Source organism: Oryctolagus cuniculus, chromosome 1 (assembly GCF_964237555.1).
Source record: "Oryctolagus cuniculus chromosome 1, mOryCun1.1, whole genome shotgun sequence".
Lineage (NCBI taxonomy): Eukaryota > Metazoa > Chordata > Mammalia > Lagomorpha > Leporidae > Oryctolagus > Oryctolagus cuniculus.
The window spans coordinates 122,500,053-122,515,388 of NC_091432.1; the positions used below are offsets into that span (position 1 = coordinate 122,500,053).

At 53.7% G+C, this 15,336-nt stretch overlaps 1 protein-coding gene across 1 annotated transcript in view; it reads left to right on the forward strand.

The window, feature by feature from the left end:
* The first annotated feature begins 13,888 nt into the window (after window positions 1–13,888).
* KCNJ5 (potassium inwardly rectifying channel subfamily J member 5) overlaps window positions 13,889–15,336 on the forward strand; it is a 32,373-nt gene continuing 30,925 nt past the window's right edge. The window contains exon 1 of the mRNA XM_002708453.5: window positions 13,889–14,208. The gene's annotated coding sequence lies outside the window, so the exon portion shown is untranslated. The remainder of the gene's footprint in view (window positions 14,209–15,336) is intronic.

A 15,336-nucleotide genomic window follows, 5' to 3' on the forward strand; every position in this document is an offset into this window, starting at 1 on the left:
TGTGTGCACCTGCCTATCTCCCTTCCTGGCTAGAAGTTCCTGGGAGGCAGGTGCCTCCTCGGAGTCTTCACAGTCTCGTCTCAGGTCCCTCACACTCCAAAGCTACGAAAAGACACTTTGTCCGAAGAAGGAATGGAGGAAGGACTGCAACTGTGTTTCCTCTTCCCTTCGCCTTGAACAACCCACCTGCTCATGCAGGATGCACATTCCTCTGCGATGTGCCCCCACCACCACCAAGGAGCCACCAGCTCTTTAAAAAACAAAAAAGATTTATTTATTTGTTTGAAAGGCAGAGTTACAGAGAGGCAGAGGCAGGGGGTGGGGGAGTTAGAATGTCTTTCATTGGCTTGTTCACTTTCCAAATGGCCACAATGGCCGGGGCCAGGCTGAAACTAGGAGCCAGGAGCTTCTTCCGGGTCTCCCACGCGGGTGCAGGGGCCCAAGGACTTGGGCCATTTCCTGCTGTTTCCCCAGGTGCATTAGCAGGGAGCTGGATCGGAATTGGAGCAGCCGGGATTCGAACTGGCACCCATATGGGATGCTGGCACTTCAGGCAGTGGCTTTAACCACTGCACCACAGCACCAGCCCCACAGCTGTTGCTCATACTCAAGATCAAGGCACAAGGCTCAAGCTGCCAGGTGCCACTGTGTGGTTTCTTCTTTTCACTGTCTGGGTCCCCAATCCTCGAACACACACAGGAGTCCCTGGATTGTGCCATCCATGACAAAGTAGGTGGGGGAGGTTTTTTGAATTTGGGGGGATTTCTGTTTGCTTGGAAAGCCCCAAGATGGCCTTCCTGGGACACACATGCATAGCAGTGGGAGGGTGGTACAAAGACAAAGCTGAGTGTCCCCACCACTCTGTGCCAGAGGCCATGCCCCTGAGAGCCACAGTACCCTGGTGACCAAAGACTCCAAAAGGCCCACCCCACCCAGCTCCAGAACAATGGTCAGCTGCTCATAGCCCTGTTTTGGGAGGGGCTCGGGGATGGGGAGGTGGCAGGGAATAGGCCAGGGGCCCACACTGGAGACTTGGGAAAAATCACAAGAAGGGGGTCCCAGGGGACCCCTCACTCTGCCTCCTGGGCAACGCTGGCCTGGGATTTTCAGATCAGCAACTCAGATACCTTGTTCCAGAGTCCCCATTGCCTCACACCTGTCCCCACAAGATCAGAAATCAAGACAAGTTCACACAGTCCCAGCTGGTCACTCCCACGTGCTTACTGAATGTGTGGGAGAGGTGGGGAGGGGGGACAGGGAGCAAATTCCCCTACACAGATCGCCTATGGCAGGCACCTCTGCTCAGCCACGCAGAGTGACGAGAGCCGGCTTCCCGACTCCAGCACCAAGGTTGGCTCCGCCGGCACCTGCAGTGACAGCCCCCAAACACTCTGGCCAGTCCAGTGACCTTGACATTGATTCACGTCAGCCACGTCAGCTGAAGTCAAGTCTGGTCCTGCCATGGTGACCTGCCTTACACCTGCCTTGCTGGAAAAGCCGCCCACAACTAATGCTGTGGGACAGCCTTGAGTGCTCCCCATACCTACAGGACAAACCCCAGACCCCAGGCCCTCCCAGAATATCTAGGAACTTGAGAAGAAGGGCTGTGTCTGGCCTACAGCTGCCAGGGGCTAGGTCACGAGGATTCCACGCAGGGGAAGGAAACGTGCATTCGAATAAGGGGCCCAGATTTCAGGCCAGCAGCCTCAGGGAGCTTGGGTTGTAGGAAAATCACTGAACCCAGAGTCAGAAAATCTGGATTTGCCGTGTGCTGTGGCCCCTTCACAGCAGTCTGACCTTGGGGTGGTTACGGGAGCTTCCTGAGGCTCAGCTTCCTCCTGTGGAAAAAGGACAAAGTATACTTGTATGGGAACATCACTTGTCGACCTTATTTTTATTACTGCTATTGTTGCTGATTGTCACCCCAAAGTGGAACGAAGCAGGGGCTAGGAAGTCCTGATTTCAGCTGAGTCCTCCATCAAAGCACAGTGCCTCCCCCGGCTGTAACACGGGGGTACACACAGTGGTCTCCGGTGGGCTATGTGCAGGGGCTACGTGCAAGGGGGTGTGGGTGGCTGGGATGCTCGTTGGAGACTGGAGAGACCTAACCTTGGCCTGGGTGGTCGCACCATCAGGCGAGAGAATTCCAGCGGGGAACTCTGCTCTGCAAAGATGTCTTGGGCGTCTTGGTGTTGCTCATGGGGCTGCTCCCTGTGTCTGCCGGCCATTCACAAGCACATCGTGGATGTTATCTATGACCATCTATGCAAGAGAAGCAGCTGCAGAGGAGGGCAAGGGCTGACCTTGGCCTCATGGCTCTTGGCCAGGTTAACAATCTCGTCTCCTTACCCTGGCTGCCTGGGGGTCTTGGAATGAAGTGGTTCAGGACGTGTCCATGTCCCATTCCCCACCTCTACCCGGGCAACCCACACCCCAAGCTCACCTCGTCCTTCCTGGGAGTAAGCAGACGCCATGAGCACCATCCCAGGGTCCTTCCAGTCTTCCCTGCGAATCTGCAGTGGAGGAGGGAGATCCTTCCACTCTCACCTGCAACCCTGGGGCTTGGTTTCTTCTGGACCTCCAGGCTCTCGATGGCAGGTGATTGTATAGAAACAATTGCCCAGGACGTGTTTCCCACTGCTATGAAGTGGGGGGGGGGGGCAGGCATATGACCCTCTGGGAAGCACCCTGCAAGTGATTCTTCAACCCCCAGCAGGTGTACACACAATCAGACAGATGGAGGATAGATCCTGCCATCCAGGAAAGGACCATGTCCCCTGTCCCTGGGGCATCTCCCTTTGCCATAGTACCTGGGGGATCAGCGTTGGGTGGAGGAGTCTGCACCCCGAGAGAAGGCTCACCTGCATAGAGTCCTCTCACAGGGCCAGAACTAATGTAGTGAAGGGAAGAACAGCCCCTGGTGCAGGAGAATCAGGCACTTTCTTTCACATTCAGCAGACTCCAAAAGCCCGGTCCACTGAACATGACCTTCATTCCATAGTCAAGGCCAGTAGGCACCCAGGCATCCACAATTCACGCCCTTGTTGGACTCCAGGCTCACCTAGCAAAATGCCAGGAATGATTGGCCCTGAGCTCTGGCTCACTGCCTATAGGGAGAGCTGGCCCATCATGGCATCTGAGTTGTCAGCACAGCTACAGAGCTCACTGCATTAGTCCATGAGTCGGCATTCTCGTGTAGGCGCCAGGAATCTGGACTGTCATTGATGGAGATGGCTGATCTCAGGAGGGGGCCAGGCTGGAGATCAGGTGTCTGGACTTGCAAGGGGATCTTGCACATGTCCTAAGCTACGTTGCTTCCTGGGATCTCCTGGAAGACATTCAACTTGACTTGCAAGGAGACACCCTACCATCTGTCCATAAGCTCCTCTGTCCATAAGCTTTGATAGCTATTTATGAATCTGCTACCACACAGGGCAGGCAGCCTTGAGGAGACAGGAAACATGACCTGATTCATCACCATAGCACAGAGCCCACTGTATGTTAGGGTTGACACACATTTGTAGCCTAGATGGTTGAAAAATACATACGCGCTTGACATCAAGACACCCAACTCTCTTCTCTGACTTGATTCCAGGAAGCTGGTAGCGAGGCCTCGACTCTTCAAGTAAGAGGTTGAAAGAATTATTCCTGAGGCCAACGCTGTGGCGCAGTGGTTTAACATCCTGGCTTGAAGCACCGGCGTCCCATATGGGTGCCGGTTTGAGACCCGGCTGCTCCACTTCCTATCCAGCTCTCTGCTATGGCCTGGGAAAAGCAGTAGATGGCCCAAGTCCTTGGGCCCCTGCACCCACATGGGAGACCCAAAAGAAGCTCCTGGCTCTTGGCTTCGGATCGGCATTGTGGCCGTCTGGAGGGTGAACCGGTGGATGGAAGACCTCTCTTTCTCTCTCTCTCTCTCTCTCTCTCTCTCTCTCTCTCTCTCTTTCTCTCTCCCTCCCTCCCTCCCTCTCCACCTCTGCCTCTGCCTCTCTGTAACTCTGCCTTTCAAATAAAAAAATAAATCATTTTTCAAAAAAAGCATCTTGGAGAAAACAGAGACCGTGCAGGGAGAAGACATCCTCAAACAGAAAGTATACCACAAAAGGATCTGAACTTTCAGAGAATAAAACAGGGGGAGCTCATAGAAATCAAACTATGATAGAAAACACAGAACTCTCAAAGGAAAGGTTAAGGGAAATGCTTGAAAAAAAAAATACCAAGACATGTAACAAAAACACAAAGGCATGCTAGGAGAGAAAAGATAAGGAAACGAGAAGTTTCCACAGCCAGACATCTAAGTGACAGGAATTCTAAAATGAGAGAATGGGGAAGAAGTCATCAAAGAAGCATTGCAAGAAACTCTCCCAGACGGAGAGGCAATGATTTAGAGAGCTAACCCACGCCCAGCACACCGGATGGGAAAAGTCTCTCACGGAGTCGTGTCGGTGTGAAATCATCACGCCACTGTGGACAGAGCAAAAGGCCTGCAGGTTTTCAGATGGAAAAAAAAGAGGACCCACAAAAGGCTCCAGAATGAAAGAATCCAGCTGCGGGCTTTACAACAACAGCACCGGGACGTAGAAGGAAAGTAAGAGCTGCTCCGAAATTCTGAAAGAAAACTATTTCCAATTAAAAAGTCTAGCCCTGAGCCAGCTGTCAGTCAAGTAAAGCAGAGACAGTGGTGGACTCTCAGAGACGCAAAAGATGGATCTCAGCGACTCCCGTTCTCAGAGAGCAACTGTGGGATGTGTCCCTCCAAAGTGGGAGAGGGAACCAAGAACCCTACCCAGGATTCAGGACACATGGGATGCAATTTGGGAGTGTCCTGGAGACAGCAGCAGCCTCCTGTCGAGATGTGAGGTCCTACACAGGGTAGAGAAAAAACATCCACCTGTCGTGGTGCCAAGGTTTGAAAGCTTAACCCTGGGAACAAAGTCCAGAGTCTTCCACAAGAGGCAAAGTGAAAAGAAGCAGAGAGAGCAAAGGGACCAGGAAGCTTCCGGGGGGAATTCTTCCAGGAGGTGGAATTACTAGGCAACCCAGTGAGGCTGGGCATCATGAGAAGAGACTGCGCCAATGGTGGAAATTGTTTCTGCTGTTGAAATTGGTGATGAAAAGAAAGCTGAACCAGCCAAGCCAAGACAACTCATCACACTCGGGAAAGAAAAAGCAAGCTGACTTGCTGCATGCATCAGCTATAAATAGAATTTTATAGACATAATATAATATTTTAAAACTATTATCCAAACAAAATAGTGACACAGGTGCATTACTGAAGGAGCAATGGGAACGGTGAGTGTGGGGTGGGGACGGGGTCAGAAAGACAGCTGAGTTTCCAACTTCATGGTGGAAAGTGAATGGATGATTTCTGAGACAGAAACATCTAGAACTATTATTATAAGCGTGTCATTCAGAGAGATGCAGGAAAACCAAGCGGCGAGGGGGAGGAATCGCCAAAGGAAATGAAAGTAGTAGCTTGGCGATTCAGAGCGAAGCAAAAGGAAGCACCGCTGTTTTCATTTCAGATTATTTGCAACACTGTTGTGCTTCATATATGTGCGTGCATACCTTTCTCTGGTAAAACAAAAACTAAAGATCAGAGGAGCGAATGACTAAATGCATGTGCAAGAGAAGTTCAAAGACTTTGTGGAAAACAGAATTAAGGATGCTGGGTGGGTGCAGAAAATATATGATATCGTGCTTAGGTTTCTCATAACGTGCATTTTCCACACACGTTTTGAAGATCTCTGTACTCCACAGGGTGTGAAATCTCTTGCAACCACTAGATGGTGCCATTGGCCCCTCGTGGAAACCAGGCCCGGGAAAGGGGGCGGGTGGGGTGGGGTGGGGTGGACACTTGACTTGCCTATCGGCTCATCCATGCAGTCTTCCACGAAAGAGAATTAAGTGAGAATTTCAGCAATAAAATGAGGAAGGAATTAAAGCTGCCTATTATGACAAATGGTATTCCCCGCTGGTGGTGCCGGAATTGAAAACGCTCTTGGGACAGCCCAGAGTCGCGCCCAACTGTGCAGCCAGCGGGGGGCAGGCGGCGCTCTCTGGGCACCTGGGCCCGGACTCCCGAATGAGAGGGAATCCAGACCCGGGGAGCCAGGGCCACCACTGATCCTGTAGTCAGAATTCAATGAAACTCGCTGTCAAGTGTGTTTGGGGTCCCCTGTGGCGGGCAGGAAGGTGACCCACCAGCAGCAGGCAGGCGAGGCCCAGCCAAGACCAGCAGGCTGCTGCCCCGGCCAGCATCCGCTTTCCTCGTTGACACTGGACAGAGCCGTGTCTGCCGCCCCCGCACAGCTCCAAGGACACCGCGCGAGGCGGATCACGGGTGGGTGGGTGCTCTCCTGACAACACTTCCCTTGACCGTGTGACGCTGTGGTTACGCCGTCCTCGCCCGCTGCCGAGCTGAGCTTTGTGAGATGAATCTGTCCTGAGTCCTGGATAGACGCCTCCTTACCGAGCAAAGCGGGTGCGCTGACCACGCTGCTTCCTTGCCACTCCGCCCTCCCGCGTGGTGCTGCCTGGCCATCCTCCTCTGCCCCTGCCCTACACAGGGACATGGCCTCCCACTCTGGCCTCTTCCCTCCCTTCTCCTCCAGGTGCCTACACTGTTTGTCAGAGCTGCAGTCTTCTCTCTGCAGAGGGCGTCCTAAGGTCTGCCCCCCTCCTCCTGACTCCCTCACTGCACGCATCCATTGCCCCACGCAGGTGGCTCTGGGCCCCCGGCAGCCTGCGGGTGTCAGAAACCCTCTGCAGCTCTCGCGTCCAGCCCTCCACCTCACTGCTCTCTTCTTCGGGTGCATAACTCAGGAAACAGTCACTGGGGATCCGGGGATTCTAAGGAGCAAGATCCCCACCATCAAGGAACTTGTAGACGGCAGGTAGGGGAGGGAGACAGCACATGTGACCAGAGTCCTGGTGGATGAAAATGGAGGGGACCCTTGGGGGCCCCTGGAGATTCAGCACCAAATCACCCAATGTTATCGCTGTTCTCCATGGGTGTCCAGATGTTATCAGACACTCGGCCCTGTTGCTTCTTTCTAGCTGTGTCTTCTGCATGGTTTTCTCCCAAACCCCCACGGTGCCCCTGAGCCACTTGGGGAAGCTCATGAGCAGGAAGATGCTGCTCTCTCAACAGGTGGAGGGTGTGGCCTGAGATGCTGCCCTTCTCGCCCACATCCAGCAGGTGGCGCTCCTGCTGCTATACTAGGTTGGCATCTCAGGATGCACCTGCCTGAGAGGCTGCCCTATCACCCAGTGGCTGGCCAACAGTGCTCTCCTTGCTTCTAACCCTGGCCTGAAAATATAGTAGCCAGCAGCCACAACGCCGATTTCAATTAAAATTATGCAAGATTGAAAATTCCATTTCTTATTCACAGAAGCCACGTTTTACAAGTTCCAAATCCACACGTGCGGGCCACATTATTCAGAATATTATAGATGCATTTCTCTTTCTTAAGATTTACTTATTTAGGCCGGCGCCGCGGCTCACTAGGCTAATCCTCCGCCTAGCGGCGCCGGCACACCGGGTTCTAGTCCCGGTCGGGGCGCCGGATTCTGTCCCGGTTGCCCCTCTTCCAGGCCAGCCCTCTGCTGTGGCCCGGGAGTGCAGTGGAGGATGGCCCAGGTGCTTGGGCCCTGCACCCCATGGGAGACCAGGAAAAGCACCTGGCTCCTGGCTCCTGCCATCGGATCAGCGCGGTGCGCCGGTCGCATCGCGCTGGCCGCGGCGGCCATTGGAGGGTGAACCAACGGCAAAGGAAGACCTTTCTCTCTGTCTCTCTCTCACTGTCCACTCTGCCTGTCAAAAAAAAAAAAAAAAAAAAAAAAAAAAAAAAAAAAAAAAGATTTACTTATTTATTCAAAAGGCAGAGTGACAGAGACAGAGGGAGAGACAGAAAGAGAAAGAGAGACCTTCCATCTTCTGGTTTTCTCCCCAGATGACTGCAACAGCTAGGGCTGAGCCAGACTGAAGGCAGAGCCTGGACTTTCATCTGGGTCTCCCACGTGGTAGTAGAAGCCCAAGCTTGGACCATCATCCACTGCTTTCCTGGGCACATCAGCAGGGAGCTGGATGGGACGCAGAGAAGCAAGGACTTGGACAAGCACTCTGACCTAGGATGCCAGCGATGCAAGTCGCAAGCAGTGGCTTACAGTGTTGTGCCACAGTGTGGGCCCTTTCAAGCCTTCCTTCCTTGAAAAAGTTCTTTGGATGGGCTGGCACTGTGGCGCAGCGGGTAAACCCACAGCCTGCAGTGCGGGTATCCAATACAGGCACCGGTTCGAGTCCTGGCTGCTCCACTTCCAATCCAACTCTCTGCTATGGCCGGGAAAGCAGTGGAAGATGGCCCAGGTCCTTGGGCCTCTGCACCCATATGGGAGACCTGGAAGAATCTCCTGGCTCCTGGCTTCAGATTGGCCCAGCCCTGGCCATTGCAGCCATTTGGGGAATGAATCAGCAGATGGTTCTTTCTCTCTCTCTCTCTATCACTCTCTCTCTCTCTTTCTCTCTGCCTCTCTGTAACTCTGCCTTTCAAATCAATAAATAAAATCTTTTTTAAAAAAAGTTATTTGTACAGCATTGCTTAATTGTGCATATCCCTGTCCCACCAAAACCAATGTCTTTGTGGAACTAGTTATAACACCCACTGCCACCCTTAACAAACTGGGAGCTCTTTGAAGGCAAGCTCTGTTTGGCTTGTCACTTTATCTGCAGAACCTATACCCTATCCTTCCTGTCACTTGACAAATATTTGTTGATCATCTACTATGTACCAGATGCTGTGCTTAGCACTGGGAGCAGGTGTTTCTCAGAGGTGAACAGAAAACTGTTATCCCTGCTGCCAGGAGCATCACAAAACCGATGCTGTATGATTACTCATTGAAATGAAATGAATCAAGCAAAATCCACCCCCAGGGAAATCTTCTCAGTGACGTTCATAATTCTTCCCAATTCAAAAGTCTTCCATAATGATATTCCCATCTGCAGAATGAAGTCCAGATTCCATAGCTTGGGATCCAAGGCCCTGCCAAGAGGCAGAGGTGTGACATGGTTAGCATATGAGTCTGCCTATGCTGTGTTAGTGAAATGCCACAGAACGAGCAGCTTCAATAACACAAATTTATTCCCCATAGCTTTGGAGGCTGGCAGTCCAAGAGCAAGGTCTTGGTGCAGGGGCCCAAGGACTTGGGCCATCTTCCACTGCTTTCCCAGGCCATAGCAGAGAGCTGGATCAGAAGTGGAGCAGCTGGGACTCAAACCAGTGCCCAGTTTTGGATGCCGGCACAGCAGGTGGCAGTTTTACCTGCCACACCACAGCATCAGCCCCAATGACTTCATTTGAATGTAGCCACCCCTTCACGGGCCCTGTCTCCAAATGCAGTCACCTTCTTAGGTGCTGGGGGCTGGGACTTCAGTGTATGGATGGGGGACACAACTTAGCCCATAACCATGCACATGATTTTGGAATCTAACAAAACTGGGACCTTACACCAGCTCTGCAATGCACTGTTAATAACTTGCCACTGAGAAGACACTGCTGCCGGCTCGCTAGCTCCCTCACAAGGCTGTTAGCAAAATCACAGCCAGGACTTCCACAATACCTTGCAGAGCTCAGGGCAGAGTAGGCACTCAGCCAGCTGAAGCCACTGCCATCCCTCCTTGCCTCCTCCCCAATCCCCCCTGGCAACCCCTGCCTTCCTTCTGGCCCCTGCCCACTGCCCACCCCCAGCCATGGTACACAGCTCTGCCCCTCTCTGCATATTCAAATCCAGTCTCCCTGCCTGGCTTGGTCCGGAAGCCCCTTCTCCTTGGCCTTGGGGTCAGAAGTGAGCCTCAGCTCCTCTCTCCCAACTCTGTTAGCATTCCTGCCGCTCACAGCTCACCGTCCAGTTGTCACCGACCCAGTGAGGTCCCACGTAGTTAATGCCTCCACTCACTTTGCCTGCATATCCACTGCCCCTCCCGAGTAGATGTGAGGCATGGTGGACCCAGGCCCCCCGGGGCACTCCATGGTCTCTCTCCTAGCACCTGTCTATGTCTTGCAAACATAGGAGGCTTTCTTCTACCAGAAGAGGCTGGGAATACAGAAGCACTGGCAGAGGTCGGGGCAGGGGGGGAACCTCTGACCTCCGTGGGGACCCCACGCAGGATGCCTGAAACCTCTGGCAGTGTGGAACTCTGCGTCTGGGACGTTTTTTGCTACACAGACAAACAACTGAATGTCTCACCCCTCTTTATGAAGCACTCCTGATGTGTGTACTGTAGCTGAACCTTTTGTCACTACAGGTGCGACAGAAAAGTGAGCACAACATTTTTTTCCTTGTTCGTGTGTTCACAGATTTGTTCTTCCCGTGGATCTTAGCCACCTCAGCACGGGATGCTGTCCTTGTGAAGTTGGGGACTTTCTGCTTTCCACACAAAGGAAGCTCTTTACAGCTTCTTTTTTTTTTTTTGGCATATCTAAATCTCCAGCCTCCCTGGCCTTGAACTATGGGGCCATTATTTTACTTTCACTTAAAAGGTCTATTCGAACGTGAGCTCTACTGTGCCAGTCGATCTGGTATCCAAGGCAGCCACTGAGAGACTAACGGGCGGGCAGCATATACAGCGTGGATACACTGGACCAAGGGGGATTCCATTATGGGCTGGAGGGAGTGGGATGGCATGAGATGACATCACCCTACTCAAAACAGCAGGCAATGAGCTGTTTACTTCTGGACTCTCTCAGGTAATATTTTTTTAAAAAATAATTGATCACAGTAGCTGAAGTTGGGAACACTGAAACAGTTGCAGGGGGAATTACGTAAGATGATCCATATCCACAGACTGAACAAGTGTGGAAGGGGTGTGTGTGTGTGTGCGGTATGTGTGTTGTGAATCATATGTATGTATGTAGTATGTGTGTGTACTGTATCTGAATGGTGTGTGTATTGTGCAGTGTGTATACGTGTATGATGTATGTGTTTATGTGTGTGCATGTATTTGTGCATGTGCTGTGTATGATGTGTGTGGTATGTGTGTGTGGTGTGTGGTGTATGTGCATGTGTGGTGTGTGTGTGGTGTGTGTGTGTGTTGTATGTATCTGCGTGATAAATGCATGCATATGTGTGGTTGTGTGTGGTGTGCATACATGTGTGGTGTGTGTTGTATGTGCATGTATGGTGTGTGTATGGTGTATGTATGTGGCTTGTGTATGTGATTGTGTGCGTGTGTGTGTTTGGTTTTAATAAGAAGAAACCATGGGAGACAAAAAGACCAAATAGAAGTTGCTGTTTCTCTCTTGAGAGAAGAAGTAACCCAGACTATAGTCAACAGCACAGGCAGTGTTTTGCTTTGTTTTTAAACTGAGTTGCAGCTGCACAATTATTTGTTAAGTATTACAAAGCAATATCTCATTAATTGATAGATCTATGCTGTTTACAGATGAGCTCATTACCATAACCAAGTAATGTATGAGGAGTTCTCCTCATACGAGAAAAAAATACTTAAAATATTTGTCTTAGAAGAGATTCAGTTAGAATTTCAGAGTATAACTCAAGAAACTCTTTTAATTAATATTTTATCTGGTAGGAAATATTTATGAGACATTACCAGTCTCATAAATGCAAATGGAATTTCCATAAATAGGAGAAAAATAATTTCCTGTAAGTGTCATATTCTAAAGAGAAAGTGCCAATGGAGAATGGGTGGTCTGTTTGATGAAAGAAGGTCAGGGAGGCAGATAGTGGGGGTGAGGAGGGGTCACACGCCTGGATCCTTCCAGCACGCTCTCCTAGACTTCCGCAATGAAAGGCATGCTTAGCGCCTTCCAGACCTGGCGGAGCAGCTCTTCCCTTGAGTCTGCTAGCCTGTCTGTCCTCCTTGGGAGAAGTGGCCATGGGAAGGCAGGGCTCGCCCAGGTCTGCGACGGCCCCTTAGCTCCAGAGTGCCCCCTGGTCTCCTGGACTCGCATTTTCGGCCCCATGACCCAGGATCCCAGCCCTGAGAGAGTGTTTGCAAGATCAAATTTCCCAGATTGCTTCAGGTCTTGCTTTAAAGCCAGCTGGGCTCCACCCATCGTTGCAGAAGGAAGACCTGGTGGCTCTTTCTACACAGTCCCAAGGCCACTGCTACCCCAGGACGGGGTGCCTCATCGGAGCTCAGAACTGCAGTGGGTATGGGTTCTGGGCCCGAGAGCTGCACAGCTGAGCCTTCTCCCAAGAATGAGGAGATAAGGGAATATGAATTTTCCTCTCCAGGTGTTAAACTGTAAGACCAACCAACATATTGTGAGTGAGCACCAAGACAGGCTCAGTCCCCTAAGGGGGCCGAGAGATGTCCTGGTTGGCTGGGCCAACAGCGGCCACACGGAGCACTCGGCGCCTCTGCAGAGAGAAGAAGGGGGTGCCCAGGACTGCTCCATGCACTAGGCCCACGGTGAGGGCAGGGGGGTCCTATAGGCACCGGACAGCAGGACAGCAGGGCAGGGACAGGTTGGTACATGCCCGTCTCAGGGACAAGTATTCCTCTTTGTAGTTAAACCATGCAGCTTTCTTGTTGTGGGTGAATTTTACTTAATAAATACTCGCTGAGTGCCAAGTACTGGGGATACCACACACTTAAGAGAGCTGTGCCTGCCCCCAGATGGAGGAGAAGTCACAGGTTGGCAGCGGGGTGTAGAACCCCAGGGCTGGGCCACAGACCACAGACAGAGCAGTCAGAGATAAGGAAGGCTCAGGGACACCTGTGCATCCTCTGCCCCGCCCACCCCAGGCTGCTGGGTCCCCTTGCCAGCTGCCTCTCCTGCAGCTCACATGGATTATGAATCAGTTCAGGGAACCACCTTTCCCCAGGGCAGGCATGAGTCCAGAGCGGAAGGGCTGGAGGCTGAGAGGGCCCTGCCGGAACAGCTCTGCCCAGGCCTGGGGCTGCGTCCAGCTGTCTCTGCCTCAGGCTGCTGCTATCTTGCAGTGGAGGGCACATGTCCCATTTATTCCAACCCACAGGCTGCTGGGAGGAAGAGCCAGGGGTGTACAGAGAGCCAGGACATGGCAGATCTGTTTTCTGCCCTTGGACCGTCTCCACTTGCAGCCGGCAGGTCAGTCTGTAGTCTGTAGCCCCTCAGCCCAGTCTGTAGGGGTGTGGACTCTGTGCCAGGACTGTGGCTCCCCTGACTTTCTGAAGGAATGCCCCCATCTGCTGGGTCCCCCCCCCAGTACCATGCACAGTGACGGAGCAGCCCCTCCCAGGCTCTGAGACACGCCTCCTGCTGTAGGACTTTCTTCCTGCTTTCTGTCTGCTCCATCGGACGCCCTGAACACCTGCACACACTCATACACACTCGCATGCATGCATGGGGTGCTGGCGCATATGCACAGGCACTCACACACACACACACGAATATACACACGTGCACACTCACACGCGTGGACACATATAGGCACCCCCCCACACACACAGCACTCACCTGTGTGCCCATGTACACAGGTCCCAGCACCACCAGCCCAGGAGGGCATAGCAGGGAAGTGAGGCACCAGTCTGGGGCAAAGAGTGGAGCTCTGCTTACACTTCTCTCTCTCTCTCTCTCTCTCTCTCTCTCTCTCTCTCTCTCTCTCTCATCTCTCTCTCTCCCCCTCTCTCTCCTCTCTCCCCCTCTCTCTCCTCTCTCCCTCTCTCTCTCTCCTCCCCCTTCTCTCTCTCTCTCTCTCTCCTCCTCCTCCTCCTCCTCCTCCTCCTCCTTCTTCTTCTTCTTTCTCTCTCCCTCTCTCTCTCTCTCTCTCTCTCTCTCTCTCTCTCTGCCTTCCTCCTCCCTCCGGTAGCGTCCCCGGAACCCAGGGAGCCCCCGCCCCATCCCCACCCCGCCCCATAGCCTTTGCCCGGGGCCCTTTAAATCGCAATGTTACCCAGAGATTTCATTTGTCCTGGGAGGGAGAAAGGAGGTGGAGAGGGAGAGAGAGGGAGGGAGAGAGAGAGCGCGCGCGAGCCCGCCTCTGGCTGCTCTAAGAAAAGGGAGTGACTGAGGGGCTGGCGGTGAAGGGACAGGATGGCCGGGCCGCCTCTGGCCGCAGGACCCCAGGCGCAGGGGAAACCTTAGGCTGCGGCCACTGCGCCGGGTCATGGCGGTGGCCCCAGAGTTCCCTCGCAAGCCCTGAGCGCTGGCGCCCCTCGCCGAAGTTTCGCACCGGCGGGACGCGGAGCTCCCATCGCGGCCGGTAAGATGCACCCCCCAGTTGCATCCCCGGGTTTTCTGCCGGGTTCCCGGGCTGTGCGAGACACTGACCCTCGCTTCTGGCCCCTGGTCCACCTAGGGGGCCGCGGGGATATGCAAAGGCTTGGGGCGGGTCCAAAGTTGCGCAGGGAAATCCGCGGTGCCCGCAGCCAGCGGTGGCCTGGGGCGCTTGGGAGGCTGCTAGCATCTGGCCGCTGGTGGGAGACCCCAGGACCTGGCTGCGGGAGAGGCCGGGGCGGTGGCGGCTGGGGGATGAGGGGGCGTCATTGCCCTGGGCGGCGGCGGCTCTACCTGCGATCAGACAGAGGGACAGGATGGGGGCGGCGGCTCCCCGCGCCTGCTGTCTTCAGCGTCTTCTTGCTTTCTCTTTTAAGTGGGGCCAAGCTGGAAGCACGGCCTTGTTATTTCTGCCCGGGTCACTTCCTGCGTGCCTCCCTAGCTATTCTTCAACATCTATCAAAGTGCTGGGAGAGGCGAGGCGGGCGTGCGGGCACGGGAACAGAGAGGGGCGACCTCCTCTTTATCCCCCCTCTCCTCGGCGCAGTGCCTCTCCCCCGGACAGCTGTGGACCCTGGTTCTGCCCCCACCTCCCTTCCAACAGGGCTCTCCTGCACCAGGGGCTGTGCAGCCGCCCTGGGTCCGGGAGGAGGGGGGTGCTCTCGGACCTGGTCTGAATCTCAGAGTTCCAGCGCATCCCCCAAACACGTCGAGGCAGACAAGGCCAGCTCAGCACCTGCTCCGAGAGCCCTGGTCAACAGCAGCGGCAGGAGCAGATGGCCGGGGGCATGCACGCTTGCCAACCGCTTTTCACTCTCTTGTCATCCTTTCAAGGAAGCAGATCTTGCCATCCTCACTCCACAGGTGAGACCTGGCAGCCCAGAGAAGCCATGTCACTGGCCTGCAGCACACAGCTCGTAAGCAGAGGCTGTCAGCTGGGTGTCACTCCCAGACGTACCTGGTCTTCGTGAACAGCCACACAGTGAGAGGGCTGTGTGGTTCACCAAGTGCTTTCCATGGGAGAGAGAGAGAGGGGTAAGGGGAAAAGCTCATACTCAGGGAGCCATGTGCAGGCTGCACTTTTGTATGTGAGTGAGTCCAGTCCTGCAAGGCA